The sequence below is a fragment of the Chiloscyllium plagiosum genome, chromosome 19 (assembly GCF_004010195.1).
Source record: "Chiloscyllium plagiosum isolate BGI_BamShark_2017 chromosome 19, ASM401019v2, whole genome shotgun sequence".
Lineage (NCBI taxonomy): Eukaryota > Metazoa > Chordata > Chondrichthyes > Orectolobiformes > Hemiscylliidae > Chiloscyllium > Chiloscyllium plagiosum.
Window position 1 is genome coordinate 69,148,156 of NC_057728.1, and position 26,601 is coordinate 69,174,756.

At 43.0% G+C, this 26,601-nt stretch overlaps 1 long non-coding RNA gene across 1 annotated transcript; it reads left to right on the top strand.

The window, feature by feature from the left end:
- The first annotated feature begins 3,332 nt into the window (after positions 1–3,332).
- On the top strand, positions 3,333–26,601 carry LOC122559420. The gene is made up of 3 exons (XR_006314426.1): positions 3,333–3,415; positions 8,353–8,354; positions 26,589–26,601. It is a non-coding gene; the product is annotated as an uncharacterized LOC122559420 (long non-coding RNA).

A 26,601-nucleotide genomic window follows, 5' to 3' on the forward strand; every position in this document is an offset into this window, starting at 1 on the left:
GTGTTTGTCTTTTCCTTGTTATCAGAGGTACGATACTTTGTCTCACTGTTTGTTGTGTCTCTTCTGTCAGTCCATTGTTCCTGAGTGTGCCTTCTAGTGCTGCTAGGAAGTCTGCTGTCTTGGCGTCCCTGTGGTTGTAGTTGAGTCCCTTGGCCAGTATTGTTCTTTCCGTGTCTGTGAGCTGTCTGTGGGAGATGTTTTTAACCCAGGTGTCTGTTATAGTGTCCTCTTTGTTGTGTGTTAGTTTGGCCATTTGGCCCTAGACAAAGAAGAAACCATGATATCATTCGACGTGACGGCACTGTTCACTTCGATTGACAAAACCCTAGCCAGAGAAACAATAGCCAACCTACTGGACATACAGAACAGAAAACAGGACGCTGAACCTATCAACAAAGACGGCATACTTAAACTACTGGACTTGTGCCTCACAACACACTTCACATTCAACAACCAGATATACGAACAAATCAACGGAACACCTGCTATGAGTCCCGAGATCACCAATCTCGGGACTCATAGCAGAGGCAGTTATGAAAAGATTAGAACAAACAGTCCTACCACAAATTCAACCCAAACTCTGGGTCAGATATGTCAATGACACGTTTGTATGCGGATTGATAGCTGTCTTCCCAGACGGAGAATTCACTACAAGAGTATACAGGAAAGCCACACACACAGACCAAGTCCTAAACTATGAAAGTAACCACCCCAACACACACAAACGAAGCTGCATCAGGACAAAGGGTGGAGGTGGTGCTTTTGCGCTCTAAACTTACACTGTTAAAGTTAAGACATTCAGAAGCTTTTTGTGTGCCTTATAGTACTGAGAAATGAAGCTGTAGTGAAAATAAAGGTCACCTGAAACCTGAGATTCATAACTTAGACTCTAATTGGAAAATATGAGATCAAACACTGACCATTTCTGCAATGGAACTGAGTGGGAGCACTCAAATTGCACTGTGGGAAGGTGAGTAAAGGCTATAAATCTTTACCCCAGGACGGTGGGCCATCATTTCAGCAGCAGTGCTGAGTGGGAGCAATCGAATTGCCCTCTGGGAAGGTGATTGAACTGATATATTTGGGCAGTGGCTAAACACTACACGTGTAGTGTCTCCCATCTGCCCCCCCCCCCCCCCCCAACCAAAAAAAAAGACTCTGCAGTGTGTTGATTTTAGGTAAGGGTTTCTGTTTTCATTGTGTGCTGCTAAGTAGTGTGATTGGTAAACTTTTTTTTATTTTCATTTATCTATTATTTGATCTTATAGTGGACTAAGTTAAATTTAAGAGTAAAAATGACAGACTTGTGTTATGTTTGTCTTGCTCAATGTGAATCATAGAATCCCTACAGTGTGGAAACTGACCCTTCAGCCCAACAAGTCCACACTGACCCTCTGAAGAATAACCCACCCAGACCGCTACTCTATATTTCACCTACACTTCCCTGATCACTCTGGGCGATTTAGCAAGGCCAATCTACCTATCTTTCAATTGTGGGAGGAAACAGGAGCACCACGAGGAAACCTAAGCAGACACGGGGAGAATGTGCAAACTCCACACAGATATTCACCCAAGGCTAGAATTGAACCCGGGTCCTTGTTGTTATGAGGCAGCAGTGCTAACCACTGAACCACCGTACCAGCCAACAAGTCCACACCGATCCTGCGAAGAGTTACTCACTCAGACCCATTCCCCAATTGCTCTACATTTAATTGCTCTACAACATCGTGGGCCGAAGGGCCTGTTCTGTGCTGTATTGTTCTATGTTCTATGTTCTATGTTCTATAATCTTGATTAATGCACCTAACCTAACATCCCGGGCCATGATGGGCAATTTAGCATGGCCAATTCACATACCCTGCACATCTTTGGACTGTAGGAGGAAACCAGAGCACATGAATGAAACCCACACAGACACGGGGAGAATGTCTGTGTGAAGTTTGCACAATCACCCATGGCTGGATTCGTGGCTGGCGCTGTGAGGCAGCAGTGCTGACCACTGAGCTAATTTGCTGATGTGGGACTTAGGGATTTGGCTGATGTCCCTGACTCTTTCACATGCAAGAACTGTGTCTAGCTGCAGCTCTTGTTAGGCCTCATGACAGCTCTGGGCTCACTTTGGAGCATCCGCGATGCTGAGGAAGTCATGGAAAGCACGTTTAGTGAATTGGTCACACCGCAGATTAGGATTACTGAGGGAGAAAGGGAATGGGTGACCAAAAGGCAGAGAAAGAGCAGGAAGGCAGTGCATGTGTCCCCTGTGGTCATCTTCCCCCAAAACTGATATACCATTTTGGATACTGTTGAGGGAGATGGCTCATCAGGGGAAGGCAGCAACACATTTTCAGCTCTGATCTCCAGCACCTGCAGTCCTCACTTTTTCCTCGAAGGCAGCAGTAGCCAGGTTCATGGCACCGTGGCTGGCTCTGCTGCACAGAAGGGTGGGAAAAAGAGTGGAAGGGCTTTAGTCATAGGGGATTCAATTGTAAGAAAAGTAGATAGACGGTTCTATAGTTGAAAATGGTATGTTGCCTCCCAGGTGCACAGTCAGGGATGTCTCAGATTGGCTGCAGAATATTCTGAAGGAGTAGGTGAACAGCCAATTGTCATGGTGCATATAGATACCAATGATATAGGTAAAAAAATGGGATGAGGTGTGTTGGGGAGATTTCACTGGGGTGTTTAATGTAGGGCTAGGGAGGGTGACACTTCTAGCCCTGAAATGGTTAACAACAGCCAAGCGAGCTGCTGCAGGCGACTGCATGACTACCTACCTGGAGCTTGTAAGGGATATGCATAATGTTAATTAAATCTTGGAGCCTGTAAATACCAGCCAGTATCAATGGCCCCATCGAAACTCGGGATTAATAAAGAAACCGATCGGAATCTGTAACTATTAGACAAGTGTGAATTGCTCTATCGGAACCTATAACAATTGAGTGTGAATGGCTCTATTTAAGTCTAAAGTTGGTAAGTGTAATTGTCAATTTAGTTAAACTGAAACTATTGAAAATGGCTAGCCTGTCAGACGCATAGTAATTCCTTGAAACAATGAACTATTGAATACGGGATCGGAACCGTTCCCGGGGATGGCTGAGCCATTGTCAAGCACAGCAGGAGTTGGACAGGCACTTCGATGCGGCCAATAGGAGGACGGATCCCCAGCGCGCGCAGATGAATGGACCAATGGGGAAGGTGAACTGACCAGGGACTCCTGGCAGCGCGAAGTATAATTGTGTCAAGTTTGAACGGGAAGAGCGAACGCCTTCTCCAACGAATGCATGCTTGTAGATTCGTTGTACCAGTTAAGATTCTGTGAATAAACGGCTGTCTGCGTCTAACCATAGTTGCCAGTGTGAGTCTCTCCTTCCGAAAGAACACGCAAAGACGGGACCCCGTGGGTCCGTCTTAACAGGTGCTACAAGCAGAATTTAGGGAGTTAGAAGCCAAATTGAAAAGTAGGGCTTCAGAGATCGTAACTTCAGGATTGCTACCAGTACCACGCGCTAGTCAGAGTAGAAATGAAAAAAGAGGCAGGATGGATGCGTGGCTTGCGAGATAGTGCAGGAGGGAGGGGTTCAGATTTTTGGGACATTGGGACCAGTTCTGGGGGAGATGGGACTATTACAAATTGGATGGTCTACACCTGGCCCAGACTGGGACCAATGTCTGGAACCAATGGATCCAACTGGTGCTTTTGCTAACGCTGTTGGGGGGGGTTTAAACTAATGTGGCAGAGGGATGGGAAACAACATGAGGAGGTTAGTGGACAGGAAGGAGGTTCTGGATCAGTGGTGCTGGAAGAGCACAGCAATTCAGGCAGCATCCGAGGACAGGCAAAATCGACGTTTCGGGCAAAAGTCTACCTCGACAGGAAGGAGGTAGCAACTAAAGCCTGTAAGGAACTAGATAATGGAGTCAGTGTGACTAAGGGGAAGAGTAGACAGGGAGCAAATGATGAACACAAAGGGACAGGGAGTCTGAGGTACATTTGTTTTAATGTGAGAAATGCAGTAGGTAAGGCAGATGAATTAGGGCTTGGATTATTACCTGGGAGTATGATGTTATTGCTATTACTGAGACTTGGTTGAGGGAAGGGCAAGATTGACAACTAAATATCCCAGGATATAAATGCTACAGGCTAGACAGAGAGGGATGTAAAAGGGGTGGAAGAGTTGCATTTCTGGCAAGAGAGGATATCACAGCTGTGCTGAAGGAGGGAACTTTGTAGGACTTCAGCAGTGAGCAATATAGGCAGAGCTCAGAAATAGGAAGGGTGTGGTAACAATGTTGGGGGTGTACTACAGGCCTCCCATCAACGAGCGTGAGACAGAGGTCCAAATATGTAAACAGATTATGGAAAGATATGGGAGCAACAGGGTGATGGTGATGGGAGATTTAATTTTCCCACATTGAGATTCACTTAGTGTTAGAGGTCTAGATGGAGCATCCAGGAAGATATTTTAGAGTGGTATGTCAATAGTCCAGTTTGGGAAAAGGTAACTAGAGCAAGCCAATTCTGAATCCACACATCCAAGTCACCATGGATCCTAGGGACCTTAATCATCTGGATGAGCCTACCATCCGGAAAGCCTTGTCGAAAGCCTTACTAAAATGGGTGAGATAGCAAGATGAATACACAACTGGCTTAATCTTAGAAGACATTTTCGGAATGAAGGGTTGTGACGTGGGTCAGTGCTGGGACCTCTGCTGTTTGTGGCCTACGTCAATGATTTGGAGGAAAATGTGGCTGACCTAATTCGTAAGATTGTGTATGATACGAAGATTACTGGAGTTGTGGATAGTAAAGAAGGTTGTCAGAGGATACAGATCAGTTGGAGGCTTGGGCAGAAAAATGGCAGATAGAGTTTAATACAGACAAATGTGAGATGATGCATTTTGGATCATCAAGTACATGTGAAAATAATACAGTGAATGGCAGAAGCCTTAGGAGTATTGATGTGCAGAGGGATCTGGGTGTGCAGGGCCACAGATGGCAGTGCAGTTAGATCATTTAGTAAAAAAGGCCTATGATTTGTTTGCCTTCATTAGAAGCGGTGTTGAGAATAAGGAAAGACAGGTTTTGCTGCAGCTTTATAGAATTTTAGTTAGGCCACACTTGGAATATTGAGTACAGTTCTGGTCACCACACTACCTGAAGGATGTGGATGTTTTGGAGATGGTACAGAAAAGCTTTATCAGGATGTGGCCTGGTATGGGGGATTTTAGTGATGAAGAAAGGTTAGAAAGACTGGATTTGTTTTCACTGGAACTCAGGTGGTTGGGGCGATCGGGGGGATGGGGGTCACTTGATAAAAGTTTATAAAATTGTGAATAGCATGGATAGAGTGGAACATATGAGGCATTTTCCCAGGGTGGAATTACTAGGGGACACAGATTCAAGTTGCAAGGGAGAGAGGAAGTTTAAAAGCGATGTGCAAGGCAAGTTTTTCACACAAAGGGTGGTGAGTGCTCGGAAAATACTGCCAAAGGAAGTGATGGAAGTAGACACAATAGCAGCATTCCAGACACACCTGGAAAAACACATGAATAGAAAGGGAATAGAGAGATACAGATCCTGTAGGTGAAGACAGTTTTAGAATGGAAGGGCAAAATGTGTTGGCGCAGGCTTGAAGGGCCAAAGGGCCTGTTTCTGTGCTGCATTGTTCTTTGTTCTATCCCTCTAGACAACATCCACTGGTCTACCCTCATTGATCACCTTTGACACCTCCACAAAAAGTTCAGTCAAGTTTAAGACATGATCTGCCCCACACATGCTCCAAAGCCATGCTACTTGTCTCTCATTAGGCCATGCTTTTCCAAATGCATGTAAATTCTATTCTTAAGAATTCTCTTCAATTGCTTCCCAAAAAACAGATGTAAGACTCACCAGTCTCTAGTTTACTGGATTTTCCTTATGTCCCTTCTTGAAGGGAGGAACAATATTAACTAATCTGTAATTCTCTGGGACGACTCCAATGGCTCATGAGGATACAATGATCTTGGTCAAGGCCCCAGCAGTCCCCTCTGCTGCCTATCTCAATAATCTGGGGTAGATACCTTCAGGCCCTGGGGTCTTATCCACCTTAACAGACCCAACACCATTTTCTTGATATGAAAATACCAGAACATGTTAGCATGCTCCACACAAATCTCACTATCCTCCATATCCTTTTCCAGAGTACTCATTGTGTTCAGGGATGTGCAGGCTAGGTGGACTAGCTATGGGAAATGCAGGGTGGTGGGGGTATGGTGGGATCTAGATGGAATGGTCTTTGGAGTGGACCAAATGGTCTGGTTCCACACCGTCAGGAATTCATGACTCTATGAATCTAAAGATCCTATACTCAAGAATGTTGAGTTGCCAGTCCTGCCCTTCCTTCAACCATGTTGCTACAAGAGCAACAATATCAGACCTCCACATGTCAATCTATGCCTTTAACTCATTAGTCTTGCCTATTACACTCCTTGCATTAAAGCCATGAGCATCCTATTTAGTTAATTTGTCTGTCCTTATGTTCCCAGTTGGGGAGGTTCCGTGTTGGGTTCTAAACTTAAACATATGACCTTGAGCAGGTGTGCAGAGAGTATTGGTTTCCCTTCTACTGAGACAACTCTTCTAGCTTCACACAATAGCAAGAAGTCAGTTAAACTATTGCAACCATACATGCTATTTGAGTGTATGTCAGGTGGTGGGGGAAATTTTTCAGGGTGGCTGACCATGTAGGCTACAGCTGCTAACTCAGCCGTTTGAGAGCTCATTTTGTTGGTGAGCTTCAGTACTAACTCTATTAGGGATTTGCCTCTGTTGTTCTCCATACATATACCATTTTCTGTGTTTCAGTGTCCATCCTCCACTGCATCATGAATATTCTTCGGGAAGGGGCAGAATCCTCTCTTCTGGTCTTCAGGTTCCCTTGGCTCTTTCTATATTTTGTTTGGGGATAAATGGTACTTTTGGGGAGTGGAAAGGGAGGTCCACAATCTTCGGCACTCAGTGTACCTACATATTTGTTCTTCCATTTCTTCCCAGTCTATCCCATAATTGCTGTCCCCATCTGATTGTATTGTCCCAAATGTGCATATTATTTCTTTTAGCAGGGAAAGTTGGGATTTTAATTATTCAAACTCATGCAGTTGTTTGAATGGTCCATAGTGCAGGATCTTTTCTTTACCTATCTGATGGGGGACTCATTTCTCAGTCAGCTCATCCATAGCTTTTTGAGTTGCCTACTGGCCCTACACAGTACCTCCCTTACATTCTGTTGCACTGGGCCTGAAACTGTCCCAAGTGTGCCAAGTTTACCTGGTTCCTCTGCTCCTGCTCTGCTGATTTGATTCTTACTTTCCATAGTTCCTGCAGCTTCTTACTTAACTTCACTTCCACTCATTCTCTACCTCTCAGCTGCTCCATGATATTGCTACAGCCTTGCTGACTTTAAAAGTGTGTTTCCACATAGAACAATACAGTGCAGAACAGGCCCTTCAGTCCTTGATGTTACGCCGACCCATGGACTATTCTCAGCTTATCCCCCTACACTATCCCATCATTATCCATGTGCTCATCCAAGGATTGTTTAAATCTCCCTAATGTGACTGAGTTAACTACATTGACAGGTAGGGCATTCCACGCCCTTACCACTCTCTGAAGAAAGAACCTGCCTCTGACATCTATCTTAAATCTATCACCCCTCAATTTGTAGTTATGCCCCTCTTCCTAGGAAAAAGACTTTCACTGTCTACCCTATCTAATCCTCTGATCATCTTGTATGTCTCTAGCAAATCCCCCCTTAGCCTTCTTCTTTCCAATGAGAACAGACCCAAGTCTCTTTGCCTTTCCTCATAAGACCTTCCCTCCAGACCAAACAACATCCTGGTAAATATCTTCTGCACCTTTTCCAATGTTTCCACATCCTTCCTGAAATATGGCAACCAGAACTGTTTTGTATAGTTGCAGCATAATATTACGGCTCCGGAACTCAATCCCTCCACAAATGAAACCTAACACACTCTATGCCTTCTTAACAGCATTATCAACCTGGGTGGCAACTTTCAGGGATCTATGTGCATGGACTCCAAGATCCCTCTGCACATCCACACGGCCATGAACCGTTCCATTGACTCAGTACTCTGCCTTCCTGTTATTCTTCCCAAAGTGCATTACCTCACATTTAGCTGCATTGAATTCCATTTGCCACCTAACAGCCCAATTCTGCAGTTTATCCAAGTCCCCCTGCAATTATAACATTCTTCCAAACTGTCCACTACTCCACTGACTTTAGTGTCGTCTGCAAATTTACTAATCCATCCACCTATGCCTGCCTCTAAGTCGTTTATAAAAATGACAAACAGTAGTGGTCCCAAAACAGATCCTTGTGCCACACCACTACTAACCGGACTCCAGGCTGAATATTTTCCATCAATCACCACTCGCTGCTTTCTTTCAGAAAGCCAGTTTCTAATCCAAACTGCTAAATCACCCTCCATCCCATGCCTCTGCATTTTCTCCAACAGCCTACCATGTGGAACCTTATAAAAGGCTTTACTGAAGTTCTTGTATACCACGTCAACTGCCCTACCCTCATCTACATGCTTGGTCACCTTCTCAAAAAACTCAATGAGGTTTGTGAGACATGACCTGCCCTTGACAAAAGCATGTTGACTATCTGAAATCAAATTGTTGCTTGCTAGATGATTATAAATCTCATCTCTTATAATCCTTTCCAAAACCTTTCCTACAACAGAAGTAAGGCTCACTGGTCTATAAGTACCTGGGTCATCTCTACTGCCTTTCTTGAACAAGGGCACAACATTTGCAATCCTCCAGTCCTTTGGTACTAAACCTGGAGACAATGACGACTCAAGTATCAAAGCCAAAGGCTCTGCTATCTCCTCCCTTGGATAGATCAACTCTGGCCCAGGGGACTTGTCTACTTTCACTCCTTCTAGAATTGATAACACCTGTTCATAACTAACCTCAATCCTTTCTAGCCTAATATCTCGTACCTCATTCTTCTCCTCTACAATATTCTCCTTTTCCTGAGTGAAAACTGATGAGAAATGTTTCGTTTAACACCTCTCTGATCTCCTTCAACTCCCCACTTCTGTCTTTGACTGGCCCTATTCCTACCCTAATCATCCTTTTATTCCTCACATAACGATAGAAAGCTTTCGGGTTCTCCTTTATTCTATTTGCTGGACACTGCTTGTGTCCTCTTTAAATCCTTCCTAGCTGATCTGTAACTCTCCATCGCCTCATCTGAACCATCTTGCCTCGTCAACCCATATGCCTCCTTCTTCTGCTTAACAAGAGATGAAATTTATGTAGTAAATCACGATTCTCTTAGCTTATCGCTTCCTCCCTGCCTGACAGGGACATACCTATCATGGACACGCCATATCTGTTCCTTAAACCAGCTCCACATTTCCATTGTCTGCATCCCCCTCATTTTGCTACCCCATTCTATGCATCCTAATTCTTGCCTAATCGCATTATAATTGCACTTGCCCCATTGGCAACTCTTGACCTATGGCATGTACCTATCCCTTTCCATTGCTAAACTAAACGGAACTGAATTATGGTCACTCTCTTCAAAGTGCTCACCTACAACTAAATTACCAAGTTACTAAATTACCAAATTACTAATCTGGTTCATTACCAAGCACCAGATCCAGTGTGGCCTCACCTTTTGTCAGCCCTTCGACATACTGTGTCAGTAAACCCTCCTGCACACACTGGACAAAAACTGATCCATCCGACGTACTAGATTTATAGCATTTCCAGTCAATGTTGGGGAAGTTAAGGACCCCATAATGACCACCCTGTTCCTTTCACTCCTATTCAGAATAATTTTGCCAATCCTCTCTTCCACGTCCCTGGAACTCTGTGGAGGCCTATAAAAAACTCCAAGCAGTGTGATCTCTCCTCTCCTGTTTCTAACCTCAGTCCATACTACCTCAGTAGACGAGTCCTTGTCAAAAGTTCTTTCAGCCATCGTTATACTATCCTTGACTAACAAGGCCACGCCTCCCCCTCTTTGACCGCCTTGCCTGTTCTTAATGAAAGATCTATATCCTGAAACCTGCAACATCCATTCCTCACCCTGCTCTATCCATGTCTCCAAAAAGGGCACAACATCGAAGTCCCAGGTACCTATCCATGCTGCAAGCTCACCTACTTTATTTTGGATATTTCTGGTGTTGAAGTAGACACACTTCAAACCAGCTTGCTGTCTGCCAGCATATTCCTGTCACGCTGAAATCCTGTCCCTGTCCTCCCTAATCACATCCACTGCAACTGCACCTCCAGTTCCCATCCCTCTGCTGAGCTAGTTTAAACTCACCCAACTAGCACCAGCAAATTTCCCACCCAGGATATTAGTACCCCTCTGGTTCAAGTGAAGACCGTCCTGTTTGTACAGGTCCCACCTTCCCCAGAATGAGCCCCAATTATCCAAGCACGTGAAACCCTCCCTCCTGCACCAACCTTGCAGCCACATGTTTAGCTGATATCTCTCCCTATTCCTTGCCTCACTATCACGTGGCACGGGTAACAAACCAGAGATAACAACTGTGTTTGTTCTAGCTCTCAGCTTCAACCCCAGCTCCCTGAAATCCTGCCTTACATCCCTATCCCTTTTTCTACCTATGTCGTTGGTACCTACTTGGACCATGATTTGAGGCTGGTCACCCTCTCCCTTCAGAACCCCAAAGATACGATACGAGACATCATGGACCCTGGCACCTGGAAGGCAACACACCAACCATGAGTCTCGTTCATTCCCAACAAACCTATCTGACCCTCTAACTATTGAGTCCCCAATGACTAACACTCTCCTCCTTTCCCTCCTTCCCTTCTGTGCAACAGGGACAGGCTCTGTGCCAGAGACCTGGGCCCCACTGCATACCGCTGGTAAGTCGTCCCCCTCAACAGTATCCAAAATGGTATACATGTTTTTCAGGGGAACGACCACAGGGGATCCCTCCACTGACTGTTTTCTCCCCCTTCGAACAGTCACTCAGCTTTCTTCATTCCTCGGAGTAACTACTTCCCTTTAACTCTTATCTATCACAGCCTCTGCCTCCCGAATGATCCGAAGTTCATCCAGCTCTCGGTCCAGTTCCCTAACACGGTCTTGGAGGAGCGAGAATTGGGTGCACTTCCTGCAGATGTACTTGGATCGGGCACCAATGGTGTCCCTCACCTCAAACATCATGCAGGAGGAACATTGCTCTCCCTGCACTCCCATCCCTGTTAGTCTCTTTTTCACAAAGTAAAAAAAAGAAGAGACGCTTACCCGATGTGTCCCTGGTGTTTAAAGTTAGAGGAGCTGCTTGGGTGGGAGGCCCTATAAAGTTGGGTGTCGGGTTCAGAAAACATTGATTTATATAGCTGGACGGAAATAAAAATAAGTCCCTCCTTGCCCAGAAACCTCTGCTGTCTGATTTCAAATATTAAAGCACAAATCAGTGACTCACCGCTCTCGGCAGGCCCCTGGTGCAAGCTCCCACCCTTCAAGTTGCTGCTGCCGCTGCAAAACAGAAATCCTTATTGCCTGTGTGCATTTCTGTCCTGTTGATCCCGGGAGCCAATACTTGCTCACTGCAATGCTTGACTCAGCCAGGCCACTTCTTATTTAGTTCTTTAGAATAAAAAGCAAAGAATAAAGAAAGATACAGCAGAGGAACAGACCCTTCTGCCCTCCAAGCCTGCGCTGCCACATTTTGCTCTTCCATACTAAAACTACCTTCACTTACAGCATCCGTATCCCTATATTCCCTTTCTGTTCATGTAGGTTCGAAGGGCTGAATGGCCTACCCCTGCATCCATTTTCTATGTTTCTATTCCCTTCCTGTTCATATATTTGTCCAGGTGCTTCTTGAATGGTGCTATTGTGTCTGCTTCCACCACCTCCTCTCACAGTGTGTTCCAGGCACTCACCACCCTTTATTTGAAAAACCTGCCTTGCACATCACTTTTAAACTCCACCCTCTTCCCTCCACACCTGCCCCTCGTAACTGACCCCTTCACTCTGGGAAAAAGCATGATACTTTCCACTCCAACCATGCCATTCACAATCTTATAAACTCCCATTAGATCACCCTCAACCTCCTGTATTCCAGTGAAAGCAAATCTAGTTTATCCAACCTTTCTTCATAGCTAAAATGCCCCATACCAGGCAACATCCTGGTAAACCTTTCTCTACCCTCTCAAAGCATTCACATCTTTCTGGTAATGTGGTGACCAGAACGGCACACAATATTCCAAGTGTGGCCGAACTAAAGTTTTATAAAGCTGCAGGATAACCTGCCTATCCAAATACTCAATATCTCTTCCAATGAAGGCAAGCATGTCATAGACCTTTTTTACTACCTTACCTACCTGTGCGGTCACCTTCAGTGATCTGGGAACCTGCACACCCAGATCCCTCTGCAAATCAATACTCCTAAGGGTTCTCCCATTCACTGTATAATTTCCACCTGTACTTGACCTTCCAAAATGCATTGCCTCACATTTATCTAGATTGAACTCCATCTGCCATTTTTCTACCCTGCCTCGAACTGATCTGTATCCTACTGTATCCATTGACAATCCTGCTCACTATCCAGTAACTCCACCAATCTTTGTATTGTCTGCAAACTGACAAATTAAATCAGCCACATTTTCCTCCAAATTGTTTATGTAGACCATTAACAGCAAAGGTCTCAACACTGACCCTTGTGAAACAACACAACCCTCCTTTCATTGCCACCCTGTGTATCTTATTGCTAAGCTAGTTCTATACCCAACTTCCCAGCTCACCCTGATATCATGTGACTTCACCTTTGTACCAGTCTGCCATGAGATACCTTGTCAAAGGCTTTACTGAAGTCCATGTAGACAACATCAACTACTTTTCTCTCATAAATCAGCTTCATCACCTCCTTAAAAAACTTGAACAAGTTAGTGGGGCATAACCTCCCCCGCACAAACCATGCTGTCTAGCACGAATCAGTCCATTTGCTTCTAAATGTGTATTGATCTTGTCCCTGAAATCTTTTCCAATAATTTCCCTACCACCAACGTGAGACTCACAGGCTGGCAATTTCCAGGATTATCCCTGTTACCCTTCTTAATCAATGGGACAATGCTGGCAATTGTCCAGTTCTCTGGGACCTCACCTGTGGCCAAAGAGGATACAAAGATTTCTGTCAATGCTCCAGTAATTTGTTCTCTTGCCACCACCCCCCTCAATATTCTGAGATAGATCCCATCAGGACCCTGCAACTTATTTGCCCTAATACATTTTAAAATGCGCAGCACCTTTTCCTTTTTAATAGCATCTTGGCTTTGAGATTCAACTCTCCCTTCCCTGAGATCCAACTCTCCCTTCCCTGAGATCATCCTCCACCAATTCCTAAGCTTTGGTGAATACTGACACAAAGTATTTGTTTAGGACCTTGCCTGACTCTTCTGGCTCCACTCATAGATTCTTCCCTTTGTCCTTGATTGGGCCTACCCTTTCCCTAACTACCGTCTTGCTTTTTATATATGTACAAAAAGCCTTGGAATTCTCCTTAACATGCTAATGACTTTTCATGACTCCTTTAACCCTTCTAATTCCTTGTTTATGTTCTTCCCTACTTTCCTTACATACTTTAAAGTCTTCATCCTCCTAAACCTTACATCTGCTTCCATTTTCTTTTTGACCAAGGTCATAACATCCCTGGTCATCAAAAGTTCATGCAACTTGCCATACTTTATCTCCATTTTTGTAGGAACATGTCACTTCTGAACTCTTACTTTCTTAATATATCCACCCACTCTGGCAATGTACCATTTCCTTTATTGTTTCCTTTTAAGTTACTGCGAGCTCTCGCTCATAAGATCCTGTCCCTGTATTAGCTGCTTTTCGCCTCTCTGCAACTCTGGTTTCCTGACCCTTTTCGCTATTTCTTACCACATGGACCCCAACCCTACTCTAGGTTTGTGTAGCCTCATGGGACCCAACCACAATATCAGCTTCTCACCACTACACTTAGCTTTCTTTCCTCTGTTTCTTGCACTAGCTAATGCTAGATTTTCTTTCTGTGAGTCCCCGATCCTGCACTAACTCTGGATGTTTGTCTGCTTGACATTACAAGCACTTGGTTTATGACCCTTTTTCACCCACTAGAATCCTGGCCATCATGTGGGGGGCCCTTCCCTCTTATATCAAGGTCTGCCTATATGTCTGAGAATTCAGAGTTGGTGGGGTTTGACTCGGAGGTTATACAAGCACTTCTAATTGAAGGCTATCCTATCTCTTATCTCCACTTTAAAAACAATGGAAGAATGAAGAATTGCAATTGCATTGCACTGTTCAGGATGACCAAAAATCTCAAAGGGCTATATTGGTTAACAAAGTGCTCTTGAAGTTTATCAAGAGAAATGCAAGAACTAATCTGCACACAGCAGAGTGCCAAAACAGCAATTCAGTAATGACAGGATAATTTGATTTTAAGATGCTGATTGAGGAATAATTACTAGCTAGGTTGCTGAGGGTAACTCTACTACTGCTTTTCACTATCACATTTAAGGATCTTTTACATCCACATGAGGAGCAGTGGGACCTTGGTTTAATGTCTCATCCAAAAGCTGACACCTCTGACAGTGCAGCAGTATACTATATTGTACTGTAGTATTAGTATCCAGGTGTCTCAACCTTAATTTTTGTGTTTCATTTCTGGAGAATGATGTGAACCATTGTGTCTGAAAGATGAGACTGCTACCAACTGAGCCAATGCTGATGTTTAAGGAAGTAGCAATATGCTTGTCCTCTGTGATTCATGAAGGAAGCACTCAGAAGCATTCATCATTTTCTGGAATCACCTCAAGACATGGCAAGATTGGTATAGTCACAGACCGTAAAAGTCTGTGCTTTGTGCACAGTCAGTTGCCTTGAATCTCTATGCATCAAAATCCACAAACTTAGAACAGTGACATATCTAAAATCTCATACTTCTCACTGCTGGTATCAAGAGAAATGGCAAAGACTCTTTAAGTTCTGGATGTAGGTTTGCTCGCTGAGCTGGAAGATTCATTTCCAGACGTTTCATCACCCTACTAGGTAACATCTTCAGTGGGCCTGCGGGCAAATCACTGATGCTTTGTTGCAAGCAAAACTAATGGGATTTACAAAATACCATGCAAGAACTTTAACAAACACTACATTAGACAAACAAGCAGAAAAGTAGTCAACAGGATACATGAACATCAACTAGCCACAAAACAACATGACCCTCTCTCACTAGTATCCTTACATACAGATAAAGAAGGGACAACACATCCATCCCAGGACAAGCCAAACAGAGACACACACGAGAATTCCGAGAAGCATGGCATTCTACTGGAACTCTATCAAAAACACATCGAGTTAGACCCCATCTACCACCCCCTGAGAAAAAGAACAGGAAACGACTTCACCATAGGAAATGACATTACCAAGCCAAGGGAACCCAAACATATAAGTAGAAAGCAGGAATCAGCAGCAGTGTTTCACCCGGAGGCCCACTGAAGATGTTACCGAGTAGGGTGATGAAACGTCTGGAAATGAACCTTCCAGCTCAGTGAGCAAACCTACATCCAGAGCCTCAACCTGAGCTACAAATCTTCTCAAACACTTTAAGTTAGGAGAAGGTGAAATCATCACGTTCACCAAAATCAGAAAGTAACAGCAAAGCATGCACAAGGCATTGCCAAAAATAATGGGCTTTTCCATTGGCTCCTTATAAGTGGATTTGTGAGTACTGCCATTCAGTGCCGCAGGCCACTGGTGCTCAGTGGCTCACCACATGCAGATCTCACAGTGCCAATCAAAAATGCTTTTTCTTTATCAGTTTCTGTTTGTTCCTCAAGGCCTTCATCATTCCATTTTGCGCCTTGGTCAGGCAGTAATTCTTGAGGATCTGAAATAGTGAGGGGATAATTGGAGGAGAAACAGAAAACAACTGTTTGTACTTGTACAAGAGCTCATGAGATGAGTAGAGAGCACAATGTGGGAAGCTGGATCAATTAGGAACATTTTGGCATTGATTGCAAATATCATCTCTTCTACTGGGCTCAGGATATGCAACAATACTTGTCTTGTGCTAGGTAGCTGTTGATGCTCCCAGTTATAAACTACATTGGTCTGCAAAAGAGACAGATGTGTGAGTGAGAGTGAGGTGACATGTGTGCTGCAGTTGAATAATCAATACTGTCTGCAAGGTTTGGGATGTAAGTACCCAGCTCATGAAGATCATCTGTGCCTCTCTTCTTTAATAATATTGCTCCATGATGATCTTCCATGTTAAAAGATAATGTATAATATATAAAGTGAAATGAGGTCAGAAGGAAAGAATGCAACTGAAGAGAGAAATGTTTCAGATCTGATATGTCTCTTCAGAACTAAAGAACCATAATAACTTTGAAATGTTTGCTTTGTTTTTCTCTCCATCAATGTTGCCAGACCTGCTGAGTTTCTCCTACCACTTTCTGCTTTATTTCAGATACAGCACCTGCAGTATTTTGTTTTAATTATGAAAGTGAAGAAATGGCTCCAGAAAACCAAGTGGAGTTTGAGAGTTCAGTCCATCATACATCACTGGAAGATGCAGATAGATAAATGTGTGATTTACCAAATTAATGCAATCTGACTTTTATATTAAAATGTTTCATGACTTATATTTGGTTAAAGAACAGTTTCTGACCTATTCTAATAATATTATGGAAGTTCTATATAAAAATAATTCTGACAAATGCCTTAAAGCTAAAAGCTAGATAGCAGTGTGAACCAGAAGTGCCAGTTTATATGGTCTTCTACTGAAAAATAGAGTGAATCAATGAATTTTAGTGCCATCCCTACTGGGGACACAACACAAAAGCAGCTCCAGTTTGGTGATTTCTTCATGTTACACAACAGAATTTACATGCGCAAAATACTTTTACATTTAACTGATGCTTTCTAGAAGTGTGAAGACTGCAGGTGTTCTTAAACCACAATGGAGATGGGAATCAATGCAATATGAACTTAAACATGCTTTTCTGATTTTCATTTCCAATGTGGTTACTGGTATTGAAATTGGGAGAGCTTTGTAATAGGCAGCAACGTTGTTTACTTTTTAATACTGCCATCCACAGTCAAAATGAACCCTAAAATTGGGTAAACTTTGATTCCATGAATTATACATCTCAGAGTAAGAAATATTTCAAATAATACTGAAAACTGTAGTCGATTGACCAATGCTTCACAAAATTACTAAGATCCATGCTTAGTCAAATAGTTTAGCAGGTAAAAATGGCGGAGTAGCTATTCAAGTTATGAGCTTTTGTATTTTAGGTGTCGAGGTTTGTTTCAGCAGTGTCATTAATTTACGTCAGGCCTCCATTGTCATTCAGTAAGTCACTACTTTGACAAAAATGTGATCCTTTGTTTTTTTCTTGCATCACTGTTGCCTTTGAGAAAGTTTATCTGCCATTACTTGTGCCTTGCCTGGAACATGAAGTAACCTATCTGATCAGCCTAACTTTGAAGTTTTGTATTCCTGGAGCCATTTGGAGATTTATTTTGATCTGAATAATGTTACCAAAGGCTTGTGGTCAGTTTTGACCTCAAATTTCAGTCTGTGAGACTTCCACATTCCCATGTAACTATCAACACTTCTTTCTCCAAGCTTGCATATTTCTATTCCGTCACTGTCAAAGTTGTCAACATAACATTAACTAGCTTTTCCATGTTGTCAGTTTACAGTTGAATCCAGACTGCTCCCAGTGATAGGGAGAATGCGTCTATAGTTACCTGTAATGAATAAGCTTGATTGTAATGTGCTGAAACATCAGTAGAAATCAGCTTTTCTTTAATCCTGTCAAAAGCTGCAGTCTGTTTTAGATTCTGTAACACGGTTGTTGGCCTTTTTTTCTAAAAGGTGCCTTAGGAGTTGTGTAAATTTGGCTTAAATGGGGATAAACCTTCCTGTTTGTTTCACCTGATGAAGGGCTTCTGCCCGAAACATCGACTCTCCTGCTCCTCAAATGCTGCCTGACCCACTGTGGTTTCCCAGCACCACACTTTTCGATCCTGTTTGTATCACCTGCCTAAGAAGGTGAAGTGCTATTCTTATTTGCCTAAGAGACACTATCCTTTACTTATGCTGGAAATTCATGAGTATTTTAGATAATGTGTCCATGGAATATTATTCCAGAGAGTTGGCATTTCTGAGCACTTTCCTGAAACAATGTATTGTGAATCAGGTTGTTTTGGATCTGGTAATATGCAATGAGGCAGATTTAATAAGTGATCTCAAAGTAACAGGATGGTGGCTCAGTGGTTAGCACTGCTGCCTCACAGTGCCAGGGACCTGGGTTCAATTCCCACCTCAGGCAACTGTCTGTATGGAGTTTGCACATTCTCCCCGTGGCTGTGTGGGTTTCCTCCGGGTGCTCCGGTTTCTTCCCACAGTCCAAAGATGTGCAGGTCAGGTGAATTGGCCATGCTAAATTGCCTGTAGTGTTAGGTGCAATGATCTGGGTGGGTTTCTCTTTGGAGTGTCGGTGTGGACATTTTGGACCGAAGGGCCTGTGTCCACACTGTAGGGAATCTAATCCAGTCTAAAAGATCCTTTAGAAAAGAGTGGCCATAACATGGTTGAAACTGGTACAAGGTATTCAGATATTGAGAGTGAAAGATATCCATGCTAAAGTTAAATGAGAGTAATTACAAAGGAATGAGGTCAGAGTTGGCTTGCTTGTATTGGGAAAAAATTGCATCAGTCTTTGATTTGATTTATTTATTGTCATGGTATCTTGTTACAAAATACAGTGAAAAGTGTTGTCACCATCTTAAAACACTAATAAATAAATAAACAAAAATAAAAAAAATCCAAAACATAGGATATAAGATCATAAAAATAAATAAAGAAAGAAAAAGTGTCCAATTTCACAATTCTTCTTGGTTAGTGCTCCATCATGGGCCTGGGGCCTGGTAGCCAGGCATGAGTCTCCTTCGCTATGTCGCTGCTGCTGCAATGAAAATCATGTACTCTTCGGCACTGTCTTGCCTCCACCAAGGTCATCACCACTGAATCCTCAATGGGCTCACAAAAGCAGACACCACTGATGCTGCAAGGTACCGCACTGACCCAAACCCAACTCTGCCGTTGCCATGAATCTACTTTCAGCCTACTTCGTCAATGCAACTGCCTGGTCTCATAGTAGGCCCAAACGCACCTTTGCCACAGTAGCCACGAGCCTCAACAATGCAGAAGCCGCCAGGACCACAAACTCACCTCCGAAGCTGCTACCACATGTCCGTGCTGCTGGGCCTACTCATTGTCACCAATGCCATCACATTGATCAAGCTTTTCACCAAGAAGTAAGCAAAATAAAAGAAGAGAGAAAAAAATGTGAAAAGCGAGAAGAAAAAACAAGAAAATAAATGAAAAGAAAAGTGGACGAGCCCCAGGCTCAAAAGATCTACTCCAATGCCACCTTATCAGATGCTGTGGGCCCAAGTATAGTAGACACGAAGAGCATTTCAAAATATTAGGTAATCAAGGAGCAAAACTGAGGGAGGAAATGAATACAATAACTGTCACTGGAGAAAAACAACCAGGGAAGCTAATGGGGCGAAAGTTTCACTAGGGTGAACCTGTGTATAAAGTGTTTTTCTTTAGAGGAGAGATTGAATAGGTGGGACTATACTCATTAGAGTTCAGAAGAATGACAGGCAAATGTATAGAAGCATAAAAGATTCTTAGGGGCTTGAAATGTTTGGCTTTCCTTGTGGGAGAGGGAGTGAATCTGTAGAATTCTTTATCACAAAAGTCTGACGTGACTGGCTGATAAAGCAGAGGTAAACAGATTTTTAATTAGTACAGGAATCAAGGGTTATGAGGAAAAGCAAAAAAAAATGGAGCTCAGGACCATCAGAGCAGCTATGATCTCATTGAATGGTGGAAGAGACATGACAAAACAAGTGTCCTTTTTGGACCCTGCATCTTATGGACTGATGATATAAGACTTGCATTCTGTCATAACTTTAATGCGTTCCTGACCCCGCTGGTCATGTTCCGTTTTCATTTCATTGGACACTAGGAAAGAAACAATTGCCTGTTTCTTTTCCAGGGTTCTAAGCATTGTCTTTGGAATATTTCTGGTTCCGAGGAGATCACAACTAGCAAACGGTTGAGGTAATGCCGCTCAAGTGATTATTAAATGTAGTCAGCAATCTTGGCTCATGTGAGCAATGGCATTGAGCAAGGCAGCTAGAGCTGTTGTGCCAGGATCTCCTGCAATAGCTGGTGATGATGAATGAGGGTACTGAGCTGTGTAGCTGGAGGAGTTGAATGGACCTTCCATGGAGAAAAGAGCAACTTTTGGAAGATTGGGAAAAGGAACAAGCCAACAAAGGATTTCCTCAACCAAATATAAATTACAGCCTTGATTCTTTGTAAATACTTTGTCATTCATGTTTAATTATAATTTTCTTTTCTGACTATAATGAGGTGATGTCATTTGGAAATAAAAATCTTGCTTCATAATCTATGGCCTGTCTGTGTTCAAATCTCATGTTACATTTCTATCAGTCAGTGGGATTCCACAGCACAGATATCAAATCATGGCTGATGAGGTTGAACGGGCCTGGCTGAAGTGGAGCAGATAGTGGAGTTGCTAAAATGGTGATGTTCTTGAGGGAAGGTTGAAATGGTCCAGTATCATTGGAGGTGTCAATGAAAGAAACTGCACCTTCAACTGAAACCAGGGAAATACTCCCAATCTGCATTCCCTTCTATCTGCAGAGAAAGGAAACTGTATTCCTGATTGATTATTTTGCTTGTAAGAATAGGAAGCTGGATTGATTTGGGGGAAGACCAGAAATACCCAATGATCTGGTGATTGAAGATTGGATTGAGCACAAAAGGTGAATATAGCATCTTGGGGCCTCAATGCAAGTGATAGAACATTTTTGTGATAGAAGATCTGTCCAGGAATTATTGGAAAGTGATGATCAAAGAAATCCACAGTGGATCTTTGAGGCACTGACAAAGGCTTCTGGAAACAACAGTGGCCTGACACAGTTACAGCTGAGGTTTTATGAATACAATCGAGCTGAAAGGGAAGTTGTTTAACCACATAGACATATCTCTCCTTCAAACCAAGGGGACCAGCAGTTTAAGGACTGCCTAGAATTAGAGATGAGTGATATCTCGTAATGTAGTGAAACGGGAGAAGATTGCTGAATGAAGTCATAGAAAGATTTGAAAATAATAATGAGAATTTTAAAATTAAGAAATTTCTTGACAAGGAGTCAATATAGCTCAAAAGGTTAAAGGAGAGTGGGACTTGGGATATGGCCAGCAGAGCTTTAGATTACATCTTGTTAATGAAAGATAGAACAGCGATGCCAGTCAGGAATAGATTTATTTTTAATTTATTCATTTTTACAACAATCAACAATGGATTCATGGTCATCATTAAACTCTTAATTCTAGATTTTTAAAAGTTGATTTCAAATTCCACCATCTTCCATGGCAGGATTAGACCCCAGGTCATTATCTGGGTCTCTGAATTATCAGTCCAGTGATAATACCACTAGGCCATTGCCTCCCCAAGCTGTAGTTATGTTTAGAGATAGCAAAGATGCAAATGAAGCTCTTAGTAGAACATGAGTTGAGACAGGGCTAAAATCAGACAGTGTTACATGTGAACATAATTTTAGTAATGTTACAGATATGAGGTCAGAAACTCATCTTATGACTCAAAGGTTACAAACTGACTGGATTAACCAAATACTGCCTGGCAGAGGGATGGAGTCAATAGATAGGGAAGAGAGTTTTGAACAAGATCTGAAAATAGTAGCTTCAGTCTCCCAGTATTTAAGTGAGGAAATTCCTGCTAATCCAGTACTAGATGTTGGACAAGACAGGTTCTGAGAATTTAATACAGAACACAGAATGCTACAGTGTAGTACAGGCCTTCGGTCCTCCATGTTGCAACAGCCTGCATAGTTAATCTGATGTCCATCTAATCTACACCGTTCCATTATTACCCATATGTATATCCAATGCCCATTTAAATGCCCTTAATATCAACGAGTCTACGACTGTTGCAGGCAGGCTGTTCCATGCCCTGACTACTCTCTGAGAAAAAAAACTACCCCTGATATCTGTCCTAAATCTATCAGCCCTCAATTTAAAGCTATGTCCCCTCGTGTTAGCCTTCACCATCTGAGGAAAAAATATGGACAGTAAAAGCCTATCTAACCCTCTGACTACCTTATATGTCTCGATTAAATCACCTCTCAACCTTCTCTCTCTCTGAAAACAGCCTCAGTTCCCTCAGCCTTTCCTTGTAAGACCTTTGTTCCATACCAGGCAACATCAGAGGAAATCTCTACTAAACCCTTTCCAAAGCTTCACATCCTTTCTATAATGCGATGATCAGAACTGCACGCAATACTCCAGGTGTGGCTTACCAGTGTCTTGTACAGCTGAAGCATGACCTCATGGCTCAGAAACTCAATCCCCCTACCAATAAACACGAACACACCATATGCCTTTTTAACAACCCTATCAACCTGGGTGGCGAGTTTCAGGGATTTATGCCATCCAATAAAATCATGGCCAGTTTGGTTGTGCTATCAGCTGTATTTTCCTGTCTGCACTCCGTAACCTTTAAATCCCATGCAGAAACAGTGATAGGAGTAGGTAATTCAGCTGATTGAGCCAATGTCAATGTCAGGTTCTAGCCCATTTGTTAATCTCTCAAAATCCTCTTGAAACCTCCTTGCACATTTCTCACAAACCTGGGTTCCCATCCAGTTTAATATCACCAGCAAATTTGGAAATATTGCAATTGGTCCAATATGGAGATGGAGTTATACAGCATGGAAACAGACCCTCCTGCCCAACTCATTAATGCTGACCCAGTTTCTTAAACTGAACTGGTCCCACTTGCCCATGTTTGGCCCATATCCATCTAAACCTTTTCTATCAAAACACCTGTCCAAATGTCTTTTAAATGTTGTAACTCTACTCATCTTGACCATTTCCTCTGGCAGCCAGTTCCATATATGCACCACCCTCTGTATGAAAAGTTACCTCTCAGTTCTCTTTTAAATCTTTCCCTTCTCAACTTTAACTTATGCTATCTAGTTTTGAATGAACCCTACTCTGAGGAAAAGACCTTGGCTACATACTATAGTTATGCCCCTCATGATTTTATAAACCTCTATAACATAGCTTCTTATGCTCTAAGGCAAACATTCTCAGCCTATTCTACGTCTCTGTATTCAAAACTTCCAGTCTTAATAACACTTGTAAATCTTTGTAGCAGCCTTTCCAGTTTAATAATATTCTCCCTATAGCAAGACGACCAGAATTGTATGCCATATTTGATGGCCTTAACATGATGTCCCAACTCCTGTACTCAGTACTCTGACTGATGAAGGCAACCATGCCAAACGCTTTCTTCACCACCCTGTCTACCTGTGACACACATTCAAGGAACTACATACCTGCATCCCTCAGTCTCTTTGTTCAATTTGTCCAGGCCCTACTATTACCTGCCGATGTCTTGCCCTGGTTTGTCTTATCAAAATGCAACACTTCGCATTTATCTGAATTAAATTCCATCTGCCATTCTTCAGGCCAACTGATCAACATCTCTTTGTAATTTTAGATAACCTTCTTCACTGTCCACTATTCCACCAATCTTGGTGTCATCCACAGAACTTACTAACCATGGTTTCAATATGCACATCTAAATCATTTATCTACATGATGAACAATTGTGGACCCAGCATCAATTCTTGTGGCACATGACTTGTCACAGGCCTCAAGTTTGAACAATGCCACTCTACCACCAATCTCTGCCTCATACCATCAGTCCAATTTTGTATCCAAATGGCCAGCTTTCCCTGGATCCCACGTGGTCTGACCTTATTAACTTGTCTACCATGCAGAACCTTGTCAAAGGCCTCGCTACAGTCCATGTAGACAATGCCTACTGTTCTGCCTTCATCTGTCTTCTTGGTCATTTCTTTAAAAAACCCAATTAATTTGTGAGACGCCATGCTGACTATCAATAATCGGTCCTTACCTTTCCCAATGCATGTAGATCCTGTCTCTCAGAATCCCTTCCAACAACTTACCAACCACTGACATCAGACTCACCAGTCTGTAGTCTCCTGGCTTTTCCTTGCAATCTTTCCTCAAAAAATGGCACAACATTGGCCAGATTTGCTAGTGCTACAACAGATGGTTTAAAACAGATTGGCAGGGATATGGGATCCTCAAAAGCAGGGAGGCAAGTGTGAGGCTGGAAGGAGATACAGTAATCAGAAATAGTAAATTGAAGAGATAGGTTAGGCTGGAACACGACAGGGAACGACGAATGCTTGTTGGATTTTATTGTGAACTCAGGGCTTGGATAGGTACATGGGACTGGGATATTACAAACACATGGCAGAGGGAGGAACAGGACTGGCAGCTTAATGGGCCAGAGTACAGCTGCTTTAGGCAAGACATAGTTGGTGGAAAGATGGAAGGGGGAGTTGTATTTTTGATTAAGATTAGATTACTTACAGTGTGGAAACAGGCCCTTCGGCCCAACAAGTCCATACCAACCGTCTGAAGTCCAACCGACCCAAATCCATTCCCCTACATTTACCCCCTCACCTAACACTCTGGGCAATTTTGCATGGCCAATTCACTTAACCTGCACATCTTTAGACAGTGGGAGGAAACCGGAGCACCCGGAGGAAACCCATGCAGACACAGGGAGAATGTGCAAACTCCACACAGACAGTTGCCCAAGGCAGGGATCGAACCCAGCTCTCTGGCGCTGTGAGGCAACAGTGCTAACCACTGTGCCATCGTGCCGTAAGGCGCATTTCACAGCAGTAGTTAGAGATGAAATAACTGAAGGATCATCAGTGAGGCTTTGTGGGTGGAGATAAGAAATAAGAAGGGGATGTTGCCATTATTAGGGTTGTACTATAGGCCCCTAAATGGTCAACAGGAATTAGAGGATAATGCAGGATATTGAGGAGACTTGCAGGAGCAATAAGGTTGCCATATTGGGGATTGACTGGGACTGCCATAGCATTAAGGGCTGAGGTAGGGTAGAATTTGTTATGTGCATAGGAAAGTTTCCTCAAGCAGTATATAGAGGGTCCTACTCAGGAAGGGGCAAGATTCGACCAACTCTTGGAAAATAGGGCAGGACAGGTGACTGAGGTGACAGTGAGGGAGAACTTTGGAACCAGTGACCATACTTCTATTAATTTTAAAACAGTCATGGAGAGGTTCAAATTCTAAATTGGGGCAGCACAACTGTTGATGGAATTAGACAGGCGCTTGCAGGGGTTGACTGGAATAGTTGGTTTGCAGACAAGGGGACCTCTGGCAAGTGGGAGGCCTTTAAAAGTAAGATAGCTAGAGATCAAGGTCTATACGTTCCTGTGAGGGTGAAGGGCAAGGTTGGCAGGAATAGAGAATGCTGGATGACAAGAGATATTGAGGCTTGGACCAGACAAAAGGAGGCATGGCTCAGGTACAGGAACTGGGATCAAGGGATTCCATGGAGATTTATAGGGAATACAGGAGTTTACTGAAGAAGGAAATCAGGACAGTGAAAAGGGGACACAAGAGAGCCTTGGCTGGGAAGATTAGAGTGAATCCAAAGAGGTTCTTTAAGTATATTAAAGGAAAAGGAATAACTAGAGAGAGAATAGGACCGTCATGGACCATGGTGGGCATGTAAATGTGGAATCACAGGAGATAGGCAAGGTCTTCAATGACTATTTCTCCACTGTGTTTACCATGGAGAAAGACATGAAGACATGAAAACTTAGGGAAGTTAGTGCTGATATCTTGGGGATAGTCCATATCACAGTAGAAGTGGTTTTGGATGTATTAGAACATTTGAACGTTGATACAATTTCTGGTGCTGACCAGCTACATCCAAGAAGACTGCAAGAGGCTAGAGAAGAAATTGCGGGGGCCCTGGCTGATATTTGTTCATCATCGTTAACCACTGGTGAGGTCTCAGAAGACTGTAGGGTAGCAAATGTTGTGCCCTTATACAAGAAGGGCTGCAAGGAAAAACCTGGGAACTACAGACCAGTATACCTAACATCTATGGTATTCTGAGAATAAGATATACATGCATTTGGAAAGACAGAATTTGATTAGGAGTAGTCAGCATAGCTTTGTGTGTGGGAGATCATGCCTCATAAATTTGTAAGGGTTCTATGATGAAGTGACCAGGAAGGTTGATGAGGGCTGAGAAATAGACATAGTTTATATGGATTTCAGTAAAGCCTTTTTGATAAGGTTTCACATGTTAGGCTGCTCTGGAAGGTTAAATGACATGAAACCCAGAGGGAGCTAGCAAATTGGATACACAATTGGCTTGATGGTAGGAAGCAGAGGGTAATACTGGAAGGATGCTTGTCAGACTGGAGGCCTGTGACCCGTGGTGGGGTTGGTGCTGGGCCCATTGATGATTATTATCTATGTCAATGATTTTGATGAGAATATAAAAGGCATGATTAGTAACTTTGCAGGCATTGTGGACAATGAGAAAGGTTATCTGAAATT